Source organism: Pollicipes pollicipes, unplaced genomic scaffold, assembly GCF_011947565.3.
Source record: "Pollicipes pollicipes isolate AB1234 unplaced genomic scaffold, Ppol_2.1 Scaffold_6138;HRSCAF=7277_pilon_pilon_pilon, whole genome shotgun sequence".
Classification (NCBI taxonomy): domain Eukaryota; kingdom Metazoa; phylum Arthropoda; class Thecostraca; order Pollicipedomorpha; family Pollicipedidae; genus Pollicipes; species Pollicipes pollicipes.
Window position 1 is genome coordinate 11,458,301 of NW_023596818.1, and position 8,035 is coordinate 11,466,335.

Genomic DNA, 8,035 nt, shown 5'->3' on the forward strand with positions numbered 1-8,035 from the left:
CGGACGACGGCATGGTTTCCTAAAGCAGCGGTAATCATATTGTGACTCGTCTAGGCACAGTTTTCAAGCGATGGTATAGTTATACGCGCGGCATTTGGGACATCTCAGACTCCAAACTCAACCCGCCCTAAGACCGCAGGCACTTGTCGGAATCACGGTGAAAGGGTGGGGAAGGTGGAATGCATGTGACAGCGCGGTTTTTGGAAGGAGGCGGAAATGCTGCGGTTTATAGCACGCCAGGTGGGAGACGGATACAATCGCCGCATGTCCCCCACGTGTCATCGCGTCGCACGTCAGGTGCACCGCACAAGGGGCAATGTACAGCGCAGCACCGCCACGGAGCAAGCGTCTCGGCCCATCGGACCGACATCCACGTCCCGCTCGAACATGCATGTCCCGCTCGAACATCCACTTCTCGCTCGAACATGCAGGCATCGCTCGAACATCCAGGTCTCGCTCGAGCACCCCCGTCCCGCTTGAACACCCTTGTCTCGCTCGAACATGCAGGCTTAGCTCAAACATCCCTGTTCCGCTTGAAAGTCCACGCATCGCTCGAACATCCCCGCTCCGTCATGACACCGTCCGCGGCTCGTGAGGTAGGTTAACCGGCGGCGATAGCCGTTCTCCAAGGCAGAGGACGGAAATGACTGCCTCGCCCCCGGCGCGGATCGAAGCGAAGATAGCCCGGCGTGGGACCACACCCTCCGCGCGCCTTTTGATGCGACCGCTGGAAATCTAAGCCTCTATCGGGGCGGACGTCTTGGGAAGGGTGTGGGGAGGTCTATTTATCAAACGGCCCAAGACGACGCGATCCGAAAGAAGCTCGATGCCGCGATTCCACCGCACCGTGATCCTTATCGCCGGACAGAAATGTCTCTACACTAATTTTTCGGCGGACAAAAAGCAACCGAGCCTTATCTGCCATCCGCAATGACAGTGACAATGTGCATTGTGCGGTGGACACGAGATCTTCGCCATCCGCAGAGGGCAAAATGACCCGATGAACCGGACAAATGAACCCCCAGCGGCGCCTGTCGCTGCACCTGCGCCGGCGCACACAGCCACCGAGCGCGACATCCACTGCGCGACCAAACGTCTCGTTAGTGCCGAGAGCACACCGTGTGGTCACCACCATCGCCGGCCGCCCAAATTTGGCCACGCACCGAGCCAACTGCAGGGAGTGTCGGACTAATCTCGCGCGGACGACAAAAATGACGGAGGCAGCGGTAATCTCGCCAGCGTGACGACCGTCGACATGACACCTGGAATCCATTCGTTATCAGTCTCCATGCGGTGCAGGCGGCACACGACTCCGACTCCGCGGTGGCGAAACGGTCAGCGCGGGTCGCTTCGGCCGCGGCGGCTGATGGGATCTGCAGTGGAGTCCAGCCCGCGTGTTCGTATCGTCCGACGCCCTCACGCGCGCTGCTGCAGGAACAACCCGTTGCCTGAAATCGCCGGCCGCGTTAGGCGCGCTCGCTAATCCCTCACGCAGAATGACCAGCACGCGCGCCAGCGGCGAGTTCAGTGCGCCGAAAACGCCTCGTTGAGCAATGCGGCGCACTACAAAGGCGAGCCGTGCTTAGGTCTCGGCAAAATGGCCGGCGATCGACGCGTCCCAGCTCCGAGCGCGGACGGTGAGTAACGTAATCTGCCTGCGCCTGCGCGCGGGCGACGGAGCCCGACGCGACCCCCGGCCCACGGGCGGGGGTCGGAGGACATCGTGACGGTCCCGTGACGGGTCGTGTTACGCGCAGACCGCGTCAGGGCGTGACGGTGGAGAAGTGGAGACGCCGGTAGCGGGGCGCAACGGACCGCGGAGACAGCGCGCGAAAGGAGACACTCGGTGGCGCGGTGCGGGCGGAGCAGGCTTGGACGTTGTCACCATCGTTACGCAGAATCACGCGAGTGGAGCGGAACGGCAGTCGGACATATCTTTTAGAGACAGTGAGGAATATACCAAGTGGCCATGACCACAACAAAAAAACATAGAAGATGTAGAGTCAGATGTAGGAGAGAGAGAGAGAGAGAGAGAGAGAGAGAGAGAGAGAGAGAGAGAGAGAGAGAGAGAGAGAGAGAGAGAGAGAGAGAGAGAGAGAGAGAGAGAGAGAGAGAGAGAGAGAGAGAGGGAGGAAGGCCATGAGACCTGCAGAGCATACGAGAAACTTCTCCCAGATCAGAAACAGATTAGATAAAAGATACGGGAGTACAAGAGGGTAACAGAAGACATGAGACGCTCCGGCCAAGCAGCGAAAAGGAACACAGGACTTCCATCTTAACTGGTGTTTGTGTGGCGCTAACCACTTCCCGGAAAGCCACCCGGTCTCGAGACTTTATGGCCTCTCCCAGAGAGGGGCGACAGGTGGCGATGTTTCGTATCCCATGCAGTAGGCTTACGGGGAGAAGACATTTACGAACCGCACAAACGTCAGGAACAATTCAACAATGTGCCGGACACATTTCCCGCGGGGGATTTAAAGGCTGCAAAAACGTATTTGCAAACAGTGAATAGCGGTTGACAAATCTCGCTGGACATTAATGCTGAGCAGTAAAGGCTTCCTGAGCGAAAACCTGAAGGCACCGCCGTCACTCATTAGACAAAGTGGCCAGTTGTCTGCTGCTTAATTCAAACGCCATTGTTCTTCTGTCGCAAATTTCAGCGGGAGACTGCAAAAATAGCAAACAACATGCGAATGATATTAAGTGTGGGCAAGTCAACTTCACGCCATTCCTGTGCTTCGCATTCACAACCGCGATTGGTGTGACCGTGCTTCGCACTGCAGCCGGATCTTTAGGCTTTTACGACGAGGCGATAACTACCGTCCAATTGCATCAATCTCCTAGTTGCTGATGCAGCCTGATTGGGACGGCCAACGCCTTATGTAAAGGCAATATACAACATGCAAAATGTGCAATTAATTCAATCGTGAAACGTCAAAGACCTGCTGAATCCGTCTCCTTTGAGGCCATCGCACACTGCGCATTGGGCTTTTGTTTGACCGGATAGAGACTTTTTGTCACACTTTGTTCTTTATATATCGGGTTGGGGCCAATAACAGCTCAATGACTGAGATTCGCTTTACAGATTTTACATCGTGGGGGCAGTTTGAGCGCTGGCTTAAAGGGGAAAAGACTTGTTCGTGCACCACTTGCTTCAGATGGAACGTGCTGTCTGTCGACACCGTAGCCGAGCACCCGCCATCTTGCAGTTTTTTTATTTTACATTATTTGAATAACTTCAGATCTGCCGACTTGCGAAGGCATGGAACGCTCATGAATTCGGATGAGGCAAGTGCATTTCAGTTATTCAAAATTGCGTGTAGGCGACCTCTACTTTGCCAGAATAATAAGCTTTGGTCCTGAAGCAGCAGCCAGACCACAGACTCACGTCTATAGGAACCCTGTCGCCGAGGCTATCAGTCTTCAGCATGTAACACAGCCTTCCCGCCGATACGTCTCAACACTCAAACTCAGGTGCACGACAGACACGCCTCCCATAGTCACATAGTCACAGGTAGCCCTCGGCGAGGCAAGCAGACGGAGGTCGGGGCCTCCCTGGCGAGTCCGTCTCACCCCTGCTGGTCTGTCGACTGGGCCCGGAGGACCGGCTTACCCGAACGGCCAGGTGCGGAGGAACGCGTCCATCATACCGGCGCACAGGCACCAAACTAGCCTGCACACGCGGTCGAGCCGGCCGGCCGGCGCGGCGGCGGCGAAAGTAGCCGTGCCCCCAGCCGGCGCTGCCCTCAGGGAGTCCCCCGCCCCCTCGCTCCGCCCATTGACCGGACTGGGGCCGAGGGAGGCGGAGCAGTGACCCCGGGGCCGCGTTGGCTGCCGGCAATGGTGTCGTGTTGGGGCTTGGCGGTGCGTCGCCTGCTGGTCAACGTAATTCGTGGGAAACTCACGCGCAGGCGTTTTTCAGCGTTTCGCGCACATGTAGTGTTCACGCAGTGCTAACATATTCACGCTCTCGGAGAGTTGGTTGGCGATTGGTGGCGGCGGAGACAGCAGGAATGAGCATCCAACGAGAGCCAGACGATTAAAAACAGCAGGGGGACCCCGCGTGTTAAAGCCAGAAAATTGGCCCAAACCGTCAGCTACTGAGATCATAGGATATGCAAAAGGTCACAGCAGCCATTCAGCCCAGCTTCGAGCGGTATAGACAATAGTTGCTCTGATCTTGTAAGGGATATTCATTGCACAGCCGTCGCCAGTTTTCCCCAATTACTTTTCCTATATTTACGAAGGCTGAGTGTTCTTCACAGTTGTAATATTTCACAGTGCTTGAGTGTTTGAAATGAGAAGTTTGTTTCATGTGACAGAAATACTTAAATGCTCAACTTATGCCCAACCCAAGCACTATTCAGAATTATTTGGAACCTCCATTCGCATTGTAGCACGCTGATAAAGGACGCAGGTTCTATACTGACAGGCTTTTTCATCCATATATGATGACACAAGTGTGATGTTCACATATAATGTATATACGATGTTCACATATGTGTATGTTCACATATACACATATGATGCTCCAAAGCTAACGTAAGATGAAGCTCTGCATTGCTTTCAAAAGGGCGCCAGGAAAAATGGAAGTTATTTTATCACTAGTGCTTTCAAGACTTGTTCCTTTACCACGACTGCCCCCAATGAATCACGCTGAAGTATTTTACATTATTGCAGCGGGCAACACCTGCGAAGACTATTTCAAATGGCTCATTCCTCGCAGGAGATAGCGTTCATCTGGCATTGCCTCATCCCCATCAAGCGCAGCTATGGCGCAATGGAAAAGAGAATACCATCAACCACTGCACTCAAAGTCCGCACCGCACCATCGCCCCCGCACGTGCATTCCCATCCGCCCTAGGCGTGGATGATCAGGCCAATTCTCCTGCCAACACGAACTTGCAGGCTTTGGGGCCAAATGGAAGCCTGCAGTAAATGTCTGAAGACGGCGGGAGCCTTGCGTAAGCTGACACTTAAGGGAGGGATCATCGTGGTTCAAGGCACGATAGGCCAACTTGGCCAGAGCGGTACCGAAATCATTGAAAACGACGGCTTCCCAAGAGCCGGAAGCTGGTGATGGCTTCTGACGGATTCTCGCTGCAGAGATTGTACAGCAAGGCGGGGAATCAAACTCCGAGCCCCAATCCCGTCTTTAGTGAGATGCGGTAGTATCGCTTTCCGGACCTGGAAGTTCTCTTAGCATTAGCCTTTAAAAATAGCAATGCCTTTAAGTGGGCTAGGCTCTCGAAAGGCGAATGTTTGCTGGGCATCTGTCCATCTATCTTGCGCTGAACAAAACCAGCATATCTTGAAACTCGGGCAGCTTATGATAAGCACGCATCAAGTAGTATTAAGATTAGTATTGTAACAGAGAGATGAGAAATTGTTACAATATTAATGACATCAATAATGATGATGATGATTATTTGGGGTTTTAGGTGACATCAATAATGTAGCATGACTTGCATACAACCACACAGAGACTTCACGACGCACTGGTTCAGCAGGCTTTCTTATATATGGTTTCACGCAAGAGGTTTTGGATACCCCAAGATGCAGAGTCTTGAGGAGTATGGAAGCCATTTGTGTATCTTTTATGAGGGTTTTGGAAGCCGGTCAACGTGAATATGAACATCACGGCACGGACTTTACTTGGGCGTATATTGCTCGCTGGTGCAGGTGCTCGCTTCGTCGTATTTCGCCGTAATTTTAAGGTTACTCTATGTTTTGCTCATAAGCTTCTCCGTTCTTTTGTCATTATGCATGTTTGTGCTGCGGATTAAAGGCAACTGATGGGCTGGCGTCATTTTGACTTCCATGTTTTCGGCTTTGACGGAAACATGTCAATGACCCAGTTTCTAAAAAAAAAAATATTGGCACTTGAGCTCGAATAGTTCTCCTGCTTATCAAATTCGGTCGCACTGGTCAGGAGAGTCGGCTTTCTCACCGGCTTTAATGCGAGATGCAAAAATTTACCAGAGTTATTTTTATCTAGTGTTTTTGATACAAGGTTAAGAGGAGGAAGCGAGAGTGCCTATCAAAAACATTGAGATCTTTGTGAGCAGCTTACAAACGTTCCCAAGAAACCCACGATTCCCTTGGTACCATCTTATAGGCTGGAAAAATCATTCCGCAGAGATAAAACACTGATTTTTGAAGACTGAGATTTTACCGTCATTTGGCAGAAGAGGTCCCCGAACCAACACGCCGATTCTGTCAACCGGCATCACCCACTAGCCCGACCTCCGCTGCGCCCTGCACCGTTAACATCCGAGTCGTTGGCCGCTGCTTCTGACACCCCATCTCCTGCTGAATCAGCTAGCGTCAGGTAACCTGACAGAACAGACTTGTTCAAATTACCGCTGTCGGCTGCACTAAGCCCTGCGGCACGCGGCGGCCGGGTCGGGGGCTCCGCTGACCTTTGCCCAACCAGGGGTCATCGCCCGTGGCAGCGATGGCGCGCGGCGGCCAGCCGACCAATCACAGCGCGGCTAATACCGCAGCGACGCCCCCCCCCCCCCCGCCCAACCCCCTCACTCAAAGAGCGGCGGCCGACGGCGGCCTTTCCGTCACTGTGCAGAAATCCTGCGGCACTTCCGGGTTGCAGAACGGGTCCCGCGGGTAGCGGCGACGGGGGACCGGTCCTAGGCGGGTCAGCGGCGACCAGACCAGGTAGCGGGAGGAGGTCAGGTCGGACCGTAGCCTAACCAGACCCCGCTAAAATGAGGTCCGTACGGAACTGAACTGATCAAACGCTTGCCGGTAGGAATGCTCAGCATTGTTTCGCGGCGATTACGATTCTGATCTTATCTAGGATTGTTCGCCGACAAGGGCCAATGGACTCGCCAAAGCAGAGGTATTTTTAAAAAAAATACGTCGATGCGTTAGCGTCCGGAAATGTGGGCATTTCGACGCATTTCGTTACCGACACTGCCATGGCTTGGCTGAGGCTGTGGTGGGTCTGCTTGTTAACGTTGGAAAATGAACTGTTGTTTCAAATAGGCCAATAACAACGGCGGGAATTCACAGCTATACGTCATCAAGCATTAAATGACGAACGCTATATACGCCATAAGAGACGCGATGTGAACGCGCGTTATGAAACCACGTTTTCTGGCTTAATCGTTATTGCGAATACTGCAAAAGAGCACTTCAAAATTGCATAATGAAACTCATTTTGCTTAGGTGCTGAACTCAATTTGGTGTCCGTAGTCAAGAACCGGGTGAAAATAAAAGATATCCTTTTGAAAATAGCTTCCAGGTAGCATATCTTACAGCATGCGACACAAAAGAGAAGCGTGCTCTTCAGTATCAACCCATAGGTGTGCATGAGTGCAATTGTGCTCTCGCACTTTTAATGTTGTCCAATCGCTTCATGGTGTGAAACGAAGATGAAAAGTGATGAGCAGCTTCTATGACAAAATATTTTCGTCCTCCAGCATTACTGAAAACCGGCAAAACTCTTGTGATAACAATAAACAACGAGAATGATAAAGCAAACATAGTATAAATATTCTGTAACACAGTTGCTCTGATGTTGTTTTGTTATTGCAGCCTCGTATAATTGCAAAGAGGTACGCTCACGCTATGCTTAACAACACGCATAGTTATTTTAACTTGGCGTAAGCAAAGACGGCTCTAGGCCATTCAGCACTATTAGTCCGGGGTCCTTGTGCTGGCAATAATCGACATTCAGTATACCAAGATATACTTTGTAGAGCCAGGAGTAAGGATGGCAGAAAAGCAAGAAGAGCAGAGCTGCGGGAATATGACCCGTTGCGCAACGGGACTTCCGTTCGCTGAGCCATAGCGCGGCTGGTGAATACTGTGCCGCAATGTTTGCCGATCACTTTCGGGTGCCGACCTTCTTCAGCACCTATTTCAAGTGTATAACTAACACGTATTGTAGCTTAAGGAATGGATAGCTGTCAGGTGCAGGAATGTCATGTGAAGCGAATTTCTCGGAGGGATGTCGCGGCTTTTCACCAAAGGGGAGTGATCCGCATTTGTATCTGGGTTTGAACCGAAATAC